The sequence below is a fragment of the Heterodontus francisci genome, chromosome 2 (assembly GCF_036365525.1).
Source record: "Heterodontus francisci isolate sHetFra1 chromosome 2, sHetFra1.hap1, whole genome shotgun sequence".
NCBI classification, from domain to species: domain Eukaryota; kingdom Metazoa; phylum Chordata; class Chondrichthyes; order Heterodontiformes; family Heterodontidae; genus Heterodontus; species Heterodontus francisci.
In genome coordinates, this window is record NC_090372.1 from 49104676 (window position 1) to 49123011 (window position 18336).

Below are 18336 nucleotides of genomic sequence, written 5' to 3' on the forward strand. Positions count from 1 at the left end.
CCTGGCTGACGTCAGTTAAAAGTTTCAAACTTGAATGATAATGAGTCTCGCAGTCTCATTACCATATTTAAAGTCCAACCCGGCTCCTTGGATTAGATTGGCTGCCCGCCCAACTTCCGACCTCTGCTAAAACCAGAAATGTGTGGGTTGGAAGTGGGTTGAGTCAGGAAATAGTTTTATTTTTGATATTTTGACCCAAACCAGTCTTTTTTTTAAGGGTAAAATTCAACCCAATATTTTGTTGGACATGTTGTGTGCCAGGGAGTATCTGCTCAGAGTCCCAGGTATTCAGAGATCTGATGGGGTTCGTTCATGCTACTTGTGAAGGCTGAGGAGGAAGGAATTTGTTTGAGTCCAGAATCTGGGTGATTGTTTTTTTGAATTTCTTGTGCTTTATTAAGTGATAAAATGTTATTCCGAACAGCTGTGTTTCACAGAAGTTCTTTTTGCTAGAATATGATTGGGAAATTGATTAGGAAGGTTTTGAGTGAAACGATGGATTAATGAAAGTAGTGAATAACCAATCAAAAAAAAAAGACCTAGACTGTTAACCAATGAGGAAGCAGAAGACTAACAGAGGTCAGAAAACTGGTGGTCACAACATAAACAACGAGTACCACAGTGAAAGAAATGTGGCTATGGCAACGTCACCCACATCTTTGGGGGAGAAAATATCTTTTTTTAAAAACAGAGTTACCAAAAAAATAAAAACAGTTGGAAAAAAAAATCTAGAACCGTACTAAGACGTATGCAACAAAAGATGGTGGCTTATTTGGAAAGACAGTGTAAACATTAGAGAAATATTTGTCCCTGAGTTTTCCTTCTGAAGTGGATCTCAAACTCAAGTGTTCATAATTTGGCAGTTTCTCTTTAGATACAAATTTAATTTCCTTTCCTATGTTTGCTTTATAGCTTTTCAGAAAATAGTTTCCTGTTTAAAAAATGTTAGCAGTGCATCAACAGATGCACAGAATCCTCTGGATATTGCATAACACTTTTGATAAAGATTGTGATGAAGTGTTTCTGAATCATTTCTGGAATGTTCTGTAACAGAGTACTTTAGGTGCTCAATAACATGTTTTGACCAATCACATGTTTACCATCCAGCTGAATCCTGTGAATAAATTCCCTGGAGACACCAAGGCACTGAGGTATTGATTTGCAGGGCGTCTCTGGCTTAGGCAACCCTATTCACTTTCTGGCCTTGCAGCATCCTGTCTAATCACATGACCTTTAGTTCTGGGATTTAGCGCAGGCCTGTTTGGAAACCTCGCTGCACAGGAAGCTGTGTGGTGGCGCCTGACTAAAGAATTCCATTGGGATTTAGGAAGTTCGCAACCACGACAATAAATCTTTGAAAATTACAGGCTGTTTACATTACCGATTCTGCATAATTTAAGGATTTCGAAGCAATCATGTTGGATTGCTGTTAAATAGGTGAAGGCAGTTCAGCTGCATGACAGAATGTTCTAGCTATTGGCTTGGCTAATTCATTGCATCTATAACAAAAAAAATGAGTTTGATTGAAAGGGGCATGGTTCCAATGAAAATAGAATCAATTGTTTGTCGTTGGGCAAGGATAAAATTAATCAGTGTGAAAACAAAATAATACTTTTGATAAAATATATTCCCTAATCCACACATTGAAAAAGGAATTTCAGTAATCTGGTTTGAATTTTCTTCATCTCAATCTCCCAGTTTTTTTCCAGCTTGGGATTTTCTGTACCCTCTTCAAGCCCTTGATAATGTTCCTAAAGTGTGGTACCCAGAATTGAACACAGTGCTCCAGCTGAAGCCTGCCCACTGTTTCATAAAGGTTTACCATAACTTCCTTGTTTTTGAACTCGATGGCCAGGATTTTATCCAGGTTCTTGATGCCTGGCAAAAGGGCCACTGAGAACACTGTGTCGCCCCTTCTGTGGGAGGCCTGCAGAATCAAGTGCCAATTAGGGGAAGTCCTGCCCTCTGAGAGCTACCGGCCAATCAGTGGCTGGCAGCTAACGGAGCAGCGCCACCGTAGAGGCAGCAAGCAGCCCGCAAGGTTTTTCCTGCCGCGCTTCCTGTGCGGTGACAGGGCCGCCTGCCGCTCAGCTAATTGCGGTTACGGCAATATGAGGCCCTTAATTGGCATTAATGGCCCAGTTAAGGGCCTCAATTACCAGCGGGGCAGGAAGGCTGTTCACAGGCCTTCCCACACCAGACATAATTTTGGCAGAGGCAGGAAGGTGATGGTGTACCCCCGCCCGCTACTCTCCCACCTGATTATATGTTCCCCCCGCCTCCAAACCCACCATGGGGGAGAGCATAAAATTACGCCCTATGTCTCTATTAATAAAGCCAAGGATCCCATTTGCTGTTTTAACAGCCTTCTCAACTTATCCTGCCACTTTCCAAGATTTGTGTATATACACCCCCAAGTCTCTGTTCCTGCACCTGCTTTAAGATTGTACTGTTCAATGCATATTTCCCCTCTTCATACTTCCTACCAAATGCATCATTTAACAATTCTGTGCATCAAATTTTATCTGCCATGCTTCATGTCCATTTCATCAGACTGGGCCGAATTTTATGCTTTGAAGATAGCGGTCTGTCTGTGCAGACTGCCCATCGCGGAGCTGCCGCGATATTTAGTGCGACGGCTCATTATCGTCATGACGACGGTTCGCCTCCCCTCCCCTCCCAAATTATGTGGTGGGGGATGGGACATCTGGCGCCGTGATTGGCATTGGCTCAGCTAAGGAGCAGGTGCTGAAGCCCTATTTAAAGTGTCCCAGCACCTGCTTCCTTACAGCTGCCAAATACTTCGCTCAGCACAGAATACTGTGGTTGCTGGCAATCTGGCAGAAAAGCAGAAAGTGCTGGAAATACTCAGGTCTGGTAGCATCTGTGGAGAGAGGCGCAGAGTTAACTTTCAGGTTATTCCACAGTGTAACTGCTGTAACCTCTGGCTGCAAGGTTTTTTTTGCACATGTTTTAAAACTAATGCACGGCTAGTGAGAAATCTGTGCTGTTATCCTGGTTTTTCATCTCTGACAGATAAGACACATATACATGTTAACGTACACTTTGCTTCTGCACCAGTTCATCAAAATTAGTGATGTCACGTTTCAGGTTTGCAATGCAGCTAGAAGAGTAACATAATTTCTTGTCTTCCACCCTCGTCCACTCCTCCATTACCACCCTCCCCCCCCCACCTCGTCCTCTTCCCACGGCACCTTCCCCTGCAATTGCAGGAGGTGTAATACCTGTCCATTTACCTCCTCTCTCCTCACTATCCAAGGCCCCAAACACTCCTTTCAGGTGAAGCAGTGATTTACTGTACTTCTTTCAATTTAGTATACTGTATTCGCTGCTCACAATGTGCTCTCCTCTGCATTGGGGAGACCAAACACAGATTGGATGACCGCTTTGCGGAACACCTCTGCTCAGTCTGTAAGCATGACTCCGAGCTTCCGGTTGCTTGCCATTTCAACACCCACCCCTGCTCTCATGCTCACATCTCTGTCCTGGGATTGCTGCAGTGTTCCAGCGAACATCAATGAAAGCTTGAGGAACAGCATCTCATTTACCGATTAGGCACGCTACAGCCTGCCGGACTGAACATTGAGTTCAGTAATTTCAGAGCATGACGGGTCCCCTCTTTTTATGTTAGTTTTTTTTCTTTTATCTTTGGTTATTTTATTTTAGTTCTTTTAGTTTTTTTTTTAGTTTGTTTCTACTGTGCCTACCCACTGTTTCTGTTTTTTTAATGTTTGTGCATTCACACCCTCTCTGTACTAATGCTTTGTCTTTCAGCACACCATTAACATACCGTTTGCCTTTGTTCCATGACCTTCTGGTCAGTTATTATCTGTGACCTTGTCCTATCAACACCTCTTGTTATCTCTTGCCCCACCGCCCCCCCCCCCCCACTTTACTTGCTTAAAACCTTTTACATTTCTAATATTTGTCAGTTTTGATGAAGGGTCACTGACCTGAAAGGTTAACTCTGCTTCTCTCTCCACAGATGCTGCCAGACCTGCTGAGTATTTCCAGCATTTCTTGTTTTTATTTCATAATTTCTTGTCGGCTTGCTGTACCTGGGTGAAAAATCTTACTTTCGCACATACCTGAAAGTGAAACTGAATTATACCATTAAAGGCAAATACACTCTCAGGACTAAAAGCATCATTTAATAATATCTACATACTATGGGCTTTTAATTTCTTGAATGTGAAAAGCCGCAGACTAATATGCATTTGGAATCTGTATTCATTTCGTAGCTAGGACCGGACTAAAAACCAAATATGGCAGAGGGGCACTCCAGTTCAGTGATGCCTCCCTGCTCACTCTCCTCCAGGCTGTGCAGGCTAAGTGGGAGGTTTGTTTCCCCAGCGATGGTAAGATGAGGCCCTACTGCCTGAACAAGGCAGCCTGGCTGAAGGTGGCAGAGGAGGTAAGTAGACGTTTGCCATCTGGCGTCAGTGGGTCCAATGCCGGAAGAGGAAGAACGATCATTCCCAGCCAGCTGGGGCCCTCTAGGCCTCGTGTGCACAGAAGACGACCGCCAAAGTCATCCACAGCCAAAGGGCAATCTGATCAGCAACCTTCCTCCAATCAGGCTGCTGGCGCAGAAGTGGCACCATGATGGAGCATGATCTTCACTATCATGTGTGTTGCTTTTACTGTGTGAATGAAGTGTGCCAGCATGTACCAATCCTGTCTCCTCCCATTACATCATTGGCCTTTCAGAATTGCCAATGTATGGAATAACATCATTGCCATGCCAGTATTACTCATGTGCATCTCCACCAATGCAGTAACCTGGACAATGGCTCAGTCTGCTGCTGCCAGTAATGGTGGACATAAAGATGTTGCAGATGTAGACTGCTGCACATCAGGCGAACAAGGGTGATATGTGGCTTGCAGAGCCCATGGTGGTTCCTATGGCGTGGAGAACCTTTGATCAATAAGGTGGTGCCATGCAACTCTTGCTCGCTGCTCACTCTGCATGCGCCGCTTGAATGCTCTCTGTCCTCCCATGCGCCTTTTCTGCTGTAAGTCCTCCTCGTTCAAGGAGGAGTCCTGCTCATGTCTGTCCTCATCCTGCAAGGCCTCCCCTCTATTAAGCGCGTAGTTGTGCAGAGCACAGCAAACAGCAATGATATGAGCTACCTTTTCCAGCTCATACTCCTGGGCACCACCCGATCGATGCAGGCAGCGGAAGCGCATTTTCAGCATGATGATCGCCTGCTCAATGGTGTCCCTTGCAGCTCCGCTGGCATTGTATCTCTCCTCTGCAGCAGTGGTGGGGTGTCTCGCTGATGTCAGGAGCCTTGTCTCCAAGAAGCCACCCCTCCATCTGAGCCAGTTCAGTGTACAGCAGCGCCAACTGGGACTGGCGCAGGATGAAGGTGTCTTGGCAGCTGCCTGGAAAGTGGGCACAGACTGTATGTTGAGTGGGTGAAAGCCCTTATGGTTTACTTATGCAGCTGGTCACCTGGCGGGAACCTTGATGGCCACATGGGTGCAGTCTATGACCCCTTGCACCTGTGGGAATTCCGCGATGGAGCCGATACCAATGGCCCTCTGGGCCTGGCTCCCAGGTTCCGTTGTGAAGCAGACATAGTCACTGGCCCTCCGGTACAGTGCATCGGTGACCTTCCTGATGCAGTGGTGCACTGCTGACAGAGTGACCCCACAAAGGTCTCTGGTGGGCCCCTGAAATGATGTAGAGGTGTAAAAGATAAGCGTCACTGTCACTTTGAGGGCCACAGGCATAGGATGTACATCGAAGCCATGCAGGTCATTGTTGAGCAGGACACAGAGATGTGCCACTGCCTCTCCTGACATCCGCAGTCGCCTCTGACACTGGCGTTCTGACATCTTCAGGTATGTCATGCGTGACCTTTAGATGCGCAGTGATCTGTAATGACGAGCTCTCCCTGGGGGCAACTGCTGCTCACGACCGGGGGCCTCTACACGGGCTGCACCTGTCTGCTGGTTTTGCCTGCGGCGCATATGGATCCTCACTGGAAGCAGATCAAATAATATAGGATGAACCATACCCATCTCCAAATGACAATTAAATTCAGTTCCTTCACACTTCGAAGGTTCCTAACATGGCAGCCATTGATATTGACTGGTACGTCAGGTGCTTTCATGTATCAACTATGTGGCATGGCATGACATTGCCCATGAGCACATAAAGATTCTACAAGCTGCATTGATTGACCCAGCAGCTAGATAACCTTAACACGCCTACTGTTTCTGGCACCCTCCCCACAGAGAGTGACTGAAGTACCATTGCTCCTTCACTCTCACAAACAAACAATGGCGCAGAACGACCACCGTTTAAGGAGGGAGAGTATGCAGTATCTCCCTTCATGCCTGCAGAGCTGTGCCCCCAGTAATACCATCCCCCCCTCCCATCTCCCTTCATGACTGCAGAGCTGTGCCCCCAGTAATACCAACCCCTCCTACCTTCCTTCAAGCTTGCAGAGTTGAGACCCGTTTATCCAGACTCACCTGCACTGTGTCCAATGACTCCTACATCTGCTGTCCCACCGGCTTTTCTTAGTCGTGAACGGGACGGTATTTGACAGCCACCCGTTCACTGAAAACTGCGGAACTGTGGAGCGAGAGGCAGTGGGAGGCATAATCACGTAAGGTAAGTAGCACTTTACATATGTTAATTGGGGGTGCCGCTGTTGAGTGGCGGGAGGGGCCGCACCAAGGTCCCGCCACCACTGGTAAAATGGGGCAGGACCTACCCTGCGTCGTGGATTGTGTCGGGCCTCTCCCGGAAGTATTTTCTGGACCCCACACCATGATCCCCGATGTCAGGGGGCTTATAAAATTATGTCTTCTTGACGTTTTTTAGTATTCGCCTCATTATTTACTACATTTCCAAACTTCGTACCATCGAAATTATGCCCTGTATACACAAGTCAAGGTCATTAATACTGGAGCTGTGGGCTGACAAGTCCCTGGGTCCTGATGGACTTCATCCTAGAGTCTTAATTGACTAATGAGATAGTTGATGCGTTTGTTTTATTTTTCCAAAATTCCCTAGATTTGAGGAAGGTTCCATTAGATTGGAAAATAGCAAATATAACTCCTTTATTCAAAAAGGGAGGGAGACAGAAAGCAGGAAACTATAGGCCAGTTAGCTTAACATCGGTCTTAGGGAAAATGTTAGAAGCTTTTATTAAAGAACTTAGAGCAGGGCACTTAGAAAAAATCAAGGTAATAAGGCAGAATCAACATGGTTTTGTGAACGGGAAATCATGTCTAACCAATTTATTGGAGTTCTTTGAAGAAGTAACATGTGCTGTGGATAAAGGGGAACCTTTACAGTAGATGCACTGTACTTAGATTTCCAAAAGGCATTTGATAAGGTGCCACTTCAAAGGTTACTGCAGAAAATAAAAGCTCTTGGTGTAGGAGGTAACATATTAGCATGGATAGAAGACTGGCTAGCTAGGAAACAGAGAGTAGGCAAAAAGGGGTCATTTTCTGGTTGGCAAGATGTAATGAGTGGTGTGCCACAGGGATCAGTGCTGGGGCCTCAACTTTGTACAATTTATATAAATGACTTGGATGAAGGGACTGAAGGTATGGTTGCTAATGACACAAAGATAGGTAGGAAAGTAAATTGTGAAGAGGAAATAAGGCTACAAAGGGATATAGATAGGTTAAGTGAGTGGGCAAAGGTCTGGCAAATGAAGTATAATGTGGGAAAATGTGAAATTGTCCATTTTGGCATGAAGAATAAAAAAGCCTAAATGGTGAGAGATTGCAGAGTTCTGAGACTCAGAGCGATCTGTGTGTCCTAGTGCATGAATCGCAAAAGGTTAGTATGCAAGCTCAGCAAGTAGTTAGGAAAGCTTGTAACTCACCAACCATATTCACCATACTTTGTGTGTTTCCATAATCCATAATTGTAATCTTGTCTTTGCATTCCTCGTAGCTCTTCCCTGTCTGTTCCTATGTAATGTGGAAATACAAGCAAAATACTGCGGATGCTGGAAATCTGAAATAAAAACAAGAAATGCTGGAACCACTCAGCAGGTCTGGCAGCGTCTGTGGAAAGAGAAGCAGAGTTAACGTTTCGGGTCAGTGACCCTTCTTCGGAACTGACAAATATTAGAAATGTCACAGGTTATAAGCAAGTGAGGCGGGGGTGGGGCAAGAGATAACAAAGAAGAAGGTGTAGATTGGACAAGGCCACATAGCTGACCAGAAGGTCATGGAGCAAAGGCAAACAATATGTTAATGGTGTGTTGAAATGCAAAGCAGTGTACAGAGAGGGTGTTAACGGACTGAAGATTGAACAGCAGCAAGTACAAACATGAAAAAAAAGTGGGTAAGCAAACTGAACAAACTAAGATGAAATGAAATAAACATTAAAAAAAATTGTAAAAAATGTAAAAAAGAGAAAAAGAAAAAATAACTAAAAATAAAAGTAAAATGGGGGGCCCGTCATGCTCTGAAATTATTGAACTCATGCTATAGTGTGCCTAATCGGTAAATGAGATGCTGTTCCTCGAGCTTGCGTTGTTGCTCACTGCAGCAATCCCAGGACAGAGATGTGAGCATGAGAGCAGGGGGGAGTGTTGAAATGGCAAGCAACCGGAAGCTCAGGGTCCTGCTTGCAGACTGAGCGGAGGTGTTCCGCAAAGCGGTCACCCAGTCTGCGCTTGGTCTCCCCAGTGTAGAGGAGACCACAATGTGAGTATCGAATACGGTATACTACATTGAAAGAAGTACAAGTAAATCGCTGCTTCACCTGAAAGGAGTGTTTGGGGACTGGGATAGTGAGGAGAGAGGAGGTAAATGGGCAGGTATTACACCTCCTGCGATTGCAGGGGAAGGTGCCATGGGACGGGGACGAGGTGGTGGGGGTAATGGAAGAGTGGACCAGCGTGTCGTGGAGGGAACGATCCCTTCGGAATGCTGACAGGGGAAGGGAGGGGAAGATGCGTTTGGTAGTGGCATCACGCTGGAGATGGCGGAAATGGCAGAGGATGATCCTTTGGATATGGAGGCTGATGGGATGGAAAGGGAGGACAAGGGGAACCCTGTCATGGTTCTGGGAGGGAGGGGAAGGGGTGAGGGTAGAGCTGTGGGAAATGGGCCGGACACGGTTGAGGGCCCTGTCAACTACGGTGGGGGGGAATCCTCGGTTGAGGAAAAAGGTCATATCAGAAGCACCGTCATGGAAGGTAGCATCATCAGAGCAGAAATGTGGAAATACTCTCTTTTCTAGTACTGTCCAACACTGTCAGATTATGCACCTTTATCCTCTTTTTTACTTCTATATGCTAGTGCCCATCTCCCTGCCAATTTCATTTAAATTAATAGACAGTTAAGGGCCTCATCCCACTGCCACTAGTATTTTTCCAGCAGCTGGTAGGAGCCCCGCCATGTGGGGAGGTTGCGCAGTGAAACCAGGCAGCCTCCCTTTGAGTTGGGTTGAGGCGGCCCACCTGCTTGAGCAATCTGTGGCCCAAGATGGGCCCCCAGTGGCAAAGACAGGCCCTGTGCCAACACCCATCCCCTTCCCTGAACAACCCACCCACCCCAAACCCTCGCCGGGGCCTGTCTGACTGGCCCCAAGAAGCCAGCTCCCACTTACCTGCAGTCCGAGGCTCCAGCGCTGCTCCTGGTCCTGGACATTCTACAGCACCAGCAGTGGCCACCGCTCCCGGTGGCGCTGCTGGGACTGCTGAGCTGCCGGCCCTCTGATTAGCTGGTAGTTCTGGGAGGCGGGATCCCCAATCTTAAAGGGACTAGGACCCCAGCACTGGGCAGTTAAGTGCCTGAGCGCCGTTCAATGTGACTGGGGATCCCTTAGAACAACCGAGGCAGGGTTTCTGTCACCTTTCTGGCTCGGTGTCAGGGTCCTCATCCTCTTCATAGAATCCAGCCTATCATGTGCAGTTCCCACCCCTAAGCTACCCTCAGATTTATGTGGTGTCAGTCTCTGAGCTGGTGGCTGTGAGTGTGACAGCGAGTGTTTCTTCATCACTGGCTTCCTTCTCTTCCATCTCTTGCTCCTGCACCACTGACTGGCCAGGTTGCAGTTACTGGGTATCTGAAAGGAAAAAGGCACAAGGGTCAGGTTGTGGTGAGGGGAGGGTGATAAATCAAGAGATACATGCTCACACCATCTGCAGCTTGTAAATCTGAAGAGATTATGGGATGAGGGGAAGGAGGATCAGGTATGAGGATATCACCATCTTCAATGGTTTCACCCTCAAGTCATAGTCTCAGTCATGGCCACTCCAGTGATGGTGAGCACCATCTCCTCCACAGAGGTAAGGACATGTAGCTGTGCCTGTCCCCCATCGGTTAGGTGTCGCTGCCTCCACTTATGTGGCACCTTGTCCTTCAAGAGAGGGAAATGTGGCAGTGAGTGTAGTGCAATGTGTTTGGGTGATGAGGCATTCTGCCAAATTGACAGTCTGCTCAGGGAACCATTCGACAGGATCCACCATCTCCTTTCATGTGCAGATCACTGCTGGATGGACTTGTGGTCAAAGGTGCTTTTCTGTACAAACATTTCCATGGGAAACAGGTGGTATGGCACGGTCTAACTGAATGGAGCGTTCTGTGGCAATGTGGCCACACAATCCTTCGCAGCTCTCTGCCATGTTGTGCCTTTATTGAGTATTCCTCACATCAAAATTATTTTCAGAATGACTTCCAGTACCTGATTCAGCCACAATGCACCTCCCCTTTAAGAAGTGCAGACTGGTTTTAAGCCTAGCTTTAACTCGTGCTAGCCTCTCATGATTTTGCATCCCTTGCTCAGTTGTGCAGCAACTCAACAGTGTGGTCAATGCCACACTGCACAATACAATCATTTAAATTAGCAGGTAGCACAAAGTTTGCATGTTGCGTGCATCGGAAGCATTGGGCGTGGGTTAATCACACATTGTAATCCCACGCCCGTTTTTGGGGATTATTGCATTTCGTGGCTTATATCTTTAGTATCTGGGTTGCTTTAGTTTTGGATAGCCTTCCTTTCCCCCTCAGGAGTCTATCCTCTGCCTGAACCATCTCCTCTTTGAAGGTCCCAATCACTCAATTACTCTTTTGCCTACCGATTTATTAAAATCCAATCCACTATAGGGCCAGATCCTTTTTCAACTTAGCCCCTCCTCCAGTTAAATAGTTTTAAGCTTGATTGTACCTTGCCCTTTTCCTTAACTATTCCAAACCTGATGATGATATGATCACTTCCCCAAATGCTTTCCCACTGAAACATGCTCCACTTGCCTCACTAAGCACCCAGAACTAGATCAGCATTGCTTCCTTCCTCATTGGGCTGGAAACAAAATGATCAGGAAAGTTCAGGAATTCCTCCCCGTCTTTGCCCTCTGCACTGTTACTATCCCTGTCTATATTTTGTTCATACCTATACCTGCTTCATTCAGAGAGACCATCAGGGTTGGCTGATGCAGGTGTCAGTCATGGCACAGTGGTAACACTCACATCTGAGTTAGAAAATTGTGGGTTCATGTCCCCCTCTAGAGACGTCAGTATAAAATCTAGGTTGACACTCAGTGCAGTACTTGGATGGTTGGCATCCTTCCATCTATGAAAGATAATGGGCATGCAGCAAACAATCCATTTAGTGCACTTTTGCTGATGGCTGTGAAGGCCAAGCCTTGAGAGGCAGTTTCTGTCACAAGTGCTGCACATGAATCTGTCAAGTGACATTGTGAGTTGTGGTTTTTGACATTCACGCCTGTTACCCAAGCTGCTGTAGCAACTGGTCATTGTGGTAGTACACACCAGTCCATGGGATGTGTCACCATTTCCCTCTTTCGCACGTCAGTGACTCCCAAGTGTGATAGTCAATGAGTTCAGTACTTAGGGAATGCTGAACAGTCTGAAGTGCTGTCTTTTAAACGAGGTCCCGTCTGTCCTGGCCAATGTTTATCCATCAACCAATATCCCTAAAAAATTATTTGGTCGTTATCACATTACGGTTTGTGGGGCCTTGCTGTGTGCAAATTGTCTGTTGTGTTCCTTACATTGTAAACAGTGACTCTACTTCAAAAGTACTTCATTGCCTGTAAAGCTCATTCAGATTGCCTGAAGTCAAAAGAGCTCTATAGAAATGCTTTCTTTTTTCAGGAAGAATTAAGATTCACAACATGGGGCAGTCCTGAGGTCAACTAAAATTCTGCATCGGGTCATACCATATGTAAGTACCAATTCCTTACTGCGCTGAATGAGCTACACAATGATAGTTGAATATTTTGTCAGAACTCCAAAAGTTGAAAAAACAAAATCAAACTAAGAAATGCAACAGTGTGTGAAAAAATTTTCATTTGTAAACTAAAAATGTTTGTTTTTCTGAGTGCAGTCTCAGAACATTCCTTTTTAAGCATTGTCCAGTAATTGATGAGCCATTGCTCAGTCCACTTTTGAGCTCCTATTTTTTAGAAACACATCTCTTCAACCTGAGTACACACTGTAGCCTACAGCATAACCTTCTACATAGCACTAAAAATGCTGAGGTAAAATGCTTAAATAGCACACTGACCTTTGAACCACAGTTCAGAAACACAGAACATTGTCTCTTGTTCCAGAGAAGCACCATTAAATAACTCTACAATACGATCACTGGTGATACATAGCTTGATGCTGACATTCTGATCTCAATCATTATGGAGGGGAGGGGGTGGCAGGAAGGGTGGGCACAAGCACCCTGACAGATCGGGGACTTACAGGCTCTGCCAGTCTCAACATCAAGGCCTCATTTAAATTAACCTTTCCGGAGACCCAGCTGACACCTGGTCAATTCGTTACCTGACCAGTAAGTGGGGACTTGACCACAGCTAGGGTCACATGGGAAGAGTCCCTGGCAGTCAGCGGGTGGACGGATTTCTTGTATCGCATTACATTCAGCAATCAGGGGAATTCTGTGGCTGAGCTTTCCCCAAAGATCAGGGTTGCCAGGGCTGGGAAGGTCCAAGGGCTCTCAGGGCCCAGGGGTGGTGACAGGAGTACTCCTGCTCCTCGATCCAGGCCCACCAGGACCTCAAAGAGAGAAAGAGTTGTAAAACTTGCCTGAGCCTCTTCTGGTCAGTCAGCACTTCCCACCACGTTTCTGCTACCAGAAGGCCGACAGCACGGGACTGTCCCCTGCATTGATGTTAAAATTGACCAGCCATGACCAGTGTCTTGATGTTGGCATGAGACAGGCCACTCATATTGGAGCGTCTGTCCTGCCACTGAATTTGCAGGATCTTGAGGAGGCACTGTTGGTGATTTCTCTCCAAGGCTTTGAGATGTCTTCTGTACAGTGTCCATGTTTCCGATGCATATGGAAGGGCAGGTAGCACTGCGGCCCTGTAGACCATGAGCTTGGTGCCAGGTTTGAGGTCTTTGTTGTCAAACACTGTCTTCCTCAGATGACCGAAGGCTGTGCTGGCACACTGGAGGCAATGCTGAGTTTCATTGTCGATGTCTGCCTTTGCTGAGAGGAGGCTCCTAAGGTATGAGAAGTAATCCACATCCAATATCAGTGTCCTGTCTCAGGCCAGCATCCCCAATATTGAGACACTGGTCATGGCTAGTCAGTTACATTGGGTGGGCCACATCATCTGCATGCCTGACACATGACTCCAAAACAAGCTTTCTACTCCGAGCTCTGTCACGGCAAGTGGCTACAAGGAGGGCAGAGGAAATGCTACAAGGATGTCCTTAAAGCCTCCCTGAAAAAATGTGACATCTCCACTGATTCATGGGAATCTCTTGCCTGAAACCGCCCAAAATGGAGAAGAAGCATCCGCGAAGGTGCCAGCCAGTTCGAACAACGTTGACGTGCCCAGGCAGCGACCAAGTGCAAACAGCAGAAGGAGCATTCGGAAATTTGAGTATCCCATTCATTTGCCTCATCAAACACCACCTGCCCTGCTTGTGGCTGAGTGTGCGGATCCAGAATTGGACAATTCAGTCACTTAAGGACCCACAACCCTGGAGTGGAAGAAAGTCATCCTCATTCCTGAGGGGCTGCCTAAGAAGAAGAGGATGTTAAAATTATCTTGTGGTGCTAATGGCATCATCAGGTTGAATTTTAAGAATTTTAAGCCTTCTTCTAATGGGAACCTCACTCAGGGCCTGAATCATCACTTTTAAAATTATGAAAGCCAGAAATGTTAGAAGTGGAATTTCGAGTCACAGAATTTCAACACCTGGAGCAACCCTTTCCTGCCCATTGAGCGGGGTTCAAAATCAAGGCATCTGTTCCTCAGATTCTTGATGAGCACAAAATTCAGCAAAAAAAATGAAGTATTTACTTTAAGAAGAACTCTTTAGCTGCATTTCATGTGCAGTTTGGAACTGGGAGAAGATTATGTGGCTTTTGCAAGATCGCTATGAACTAATCTCTTAATACCAAGGCATCCATATGTTATTATTTGTTTGTCATGTGGGGGGACCCTGGAGCCTTGGCAGCCATGAGTTGGCCAGGGATTACCCATTTGTATGCTCAACAACTTGCTATTTTTTACCCATTATAATTTAATGTATAGAAAATCATGGACTGCTGGGTGCAGAAGCAGAAAACCACAACCCAAAGTTTAAATCTATGTCCCCATGAGTTTTCATATATCTTAAATTTCTGACATTAATAGAAAGAAAGAGTTTGCATTTCTATAGCATCTTTCCCAATCTCAGGATGTCCAGAAGCACTTTACAGTTAATTAAATACTTTTGAAGTGCAGTGTAATGTAGAAAACACAAGAGCCAATTTGCACACAGCTAGGTGTCACAAACAATGAGAAATTGTGATGTTGGTTGGGACATAAATAGGCCAGGACACTGGGGATAACTCCCCTGCTGTTCTTCAAAATAATGCCATAGAATCTTTTATGTTCACCTGAGGGGACAGACGGGCCTTGGTTTAACAACCCATCCGAAAGATGGAACCTCTGCCATTGTAACATTTCCACAGTAGTGTGATGAAATGTCAGCCTAGATTTGGTGCTGAAGTCCCTGCTGTGGAACTTGATCCTACACCCTCCTGCTCAAAGGTGTGAGTGCTACCCACTGAGATATGGTAATAGATCTTTCATCCCAATTTAAGATTAAAGACAGTGCCTAGAGAAGGCCTTTCCGAAATCTTCAGACCTACAGAGTTCAAACAGGACAAACCTGTGAGTAAGAAATATAAGTGCTAATAGGACTGCTTCAAGGTCCATATTGCCAAAGTACAGAGCCACAAGCGGTCCATTGATGGATAAATCTGAAAGCAGAACACCAAGATCTTTTTGTATCAAGAATGTGAGATATATGTAAATTAATGGGAATGTGGAGGCTCTTTAGTGCACACCTCTACTTTAATGGAGATTGTTTCTGTTCCTTTGTTGGATGGTCGATATAAGAAGAAACTATTTTTAAGTTCTTTGTTCTTTGGAGTACGATGGTGGTATGTTAACGTTCAAACATCAGCATCACTCAGATTCAGTACTGTACCAAAAACAACATTGTCTCGACTTATACTTAGAAATGAGTCAATATAAGCAATATATCCTTTTGAGATGCCTATGAAAAGCCACATTCGCAAGTTTATGTCGTATTTACGTTGCAAGGGAGAAATTAGCAGGACTGTGGACAAAAAGCAGGGGAGTGGGACTAATTGAATAGCTCTTTCAAAGAGCCAGCACAGGCATGATGAGCCAAATGGCCTCCTTCTGTTCTGTATGCGTTTATGGTTTATTCATTGGCTAGCTCTTTCAAAGAGCCAGCACAGACACGATGGGCCAAATGGCCTCCTTTTGTGCTGTATGGTTTTATGGTTTACACAGCAGGTCCATCAGAACCTGTAACAAGAAAGACACATTGGGCTGGATTTTCATTCTGGGGTCGGGACCCTGAGGCCCAAATCATTTCTGGGCTGATGCGATGCTATCTTCAAATGTAAATGATCTAATTGAACCGGGGGCGAGTGCAGTACACAATCAGCGGTGCCAGGACCAGCACGGGGGGGGGGGGGAAGCGGCCCCAGACTGCAACGTTAAAAAACAGATGGCAGCCATGATAGGGCTTCACGTTGCCTTGTAGAATGGTGCAGCAGGCAGATCAAAGGGCCAGCAGCGTTACGTTGCAAACAAGTGGCCAAACAGTGAACAGAAATGCAGGTGAAGTGCTATGTTTCAATCAAGCTTCAATTTCTTTAAATAATTATCAGCATCAAACAATGTCAGAACGCAATGCTCTTGACAGGTAATCACTTACATGCACTGGACCATTCGCTTCTCCCACTGTCCTCTTTACAAACTCCCTTCTGGCCCTCCTCAGCCTGTTAACAAGCCCTTCTGGCCCTCCCCAGCCTGTTAACAAGTTCCTCAAGGAGCTTAACAGGCTGTTAATTGGAGGTGAGTGGATTCCCGGCTCCTCACTCCCCGCCCTCTCTCAAAATTGCAGCATGTTCCAGAGGCGTTGAGATCCAGAGACCCCAGCCGGGAATGCAATCTTCAATTAACGCCCACACCTGTGCTCGCCCCCAAAGTGCTTTGAAAATCTGGCCCATTATTTTTCTGAGGTTGACCCTTTGTCAGAACTAGTCTGCATTCCCAGTGTTAACCTGTCTTTGCTCTTCATGACACTGACCAATGAGTTGTGCATTTCTGCCACCTGGTGCTTTTGTTTCTGATTTCTTTTTAATTTGTGTTGTATTTTTTGGTTGCTTTATGTACTTTTGTATGAAACATTGCTGTGTAAACACTGCAGAGTCTCAGGCTAATCCAAAGTGATGTCAAACTGAAACACTATTTTAAAAAGTTTAAGAACAAAATAACCTCGCTATTGAATGTGGTTACTGACACTTTGATTTGAGGTTCATCAAAGGACCAAGGAATTCAAAATGTTATAGTCCGGCTGTATTGCGAGATGTTCAGTCATTAGGATGAGAAGTAGTGTGATGGCCCCTGGTCTCTTGCTGGCAGTTAAAAGGCACAATGCGCTAATTCAACATTATTATTTAAATAATTTGAGGTGCACGGTTGCCAAATTATTAAGTTGATTTTTACCTCCAAGATAAAATGGCAGTATTTTCATCTATTTTTATCAACAACCTTTTAATTGCATTAAATTCCATTTTCTAAGACTCCTTCAGCAACAGCTGTGACCTCTTGAGGTACTAAATTTGTGATTCTGATGGGGACTTGTCCATGCACAAGAAATTGTGGACAGTACACATCCAAATTTTCAATTTGTGCTGTCAGGGCACAAGGCTCTCCACCTGCAGTGTGAACTCTGAAAATTAAATTTGGTATTTTACTTTTGCCAATAAATAAAAGTTAATGAATTAACTTGCATTGTGCTTTTAACTTACTTGAAGGTGCACCATTAAAGTATTCAGATCCATTTGTTTTAAGGTTATACATTTTTCATGCATTTTATTCGTTTATTTATAACAAAATACGAGATGAAAGTTCATCAAAAGTTCATGATTGACATTTGTGAGGGACGTGAAGAGTAAAACCTTTAAGGCTTTCAAATACTTTTTATGTATAGGTTTTAGACAAATGCTGCCACATATTCTTTGTACGTGATTGCAAAGGAAGCCAGATTCCCTTGCCATGGAGATGTCCTTCCTGGAGTGCAACCATTAACTGAAGAATGACAGATGTCCAAATGAAAGCTGCCACCCCTGGCAGCTCCCAACAATCTCGATAGCAAACTGCGGCAGTCCAATGACCTCACCATGTATAGTGCATTTTCACTCACCAGAGAGATCTGACATCAGCTCACATCAGCTTACTCATTCAACAAATGGCACAGTGCTGCACAACTGTGACTGCACTTTGACAAGAATAAGGTAAACCTTAGGAATTTTCAAGCCCAATACAGTGCTTCACCTACTGGAGTACGCACCAGAATTTAAGAATGGAAGGCAGCGAGCCATACGACAATTTGCATCCACTGAAATGAATCGACAGATAATTCTGTGGAGCCTGCTAACTTTAGCACCCAAATTCCCAATATGTAACCGAGTGGGCGAAACTCCCCACTAGATGTGAGAATTCAGAACATTTGTCCTGAACTTACAGAATCTTACAGGCTGAAGGAAACCATTTGGTCCATCATACCTGTGCTAGCTCTCTGAAAAAGCTACCAGTTAGTCTCCAGTCCCTTTTCTTTCCTCATAACTGCAAAAATGTCCTTTTCAACAATATATCCAAATCTCTTTTGAAAGTTACCATTGAATCTGCTTCCACCATTCTTTCAGGCAGTGCATTCCACATCATAATAATTCACTGAGTAAGAACATTTCTGCTCTTGCTGTCTGGCTTTTTTGCCAATTATCTTAAATCTGTCCTCTGGTTGCTG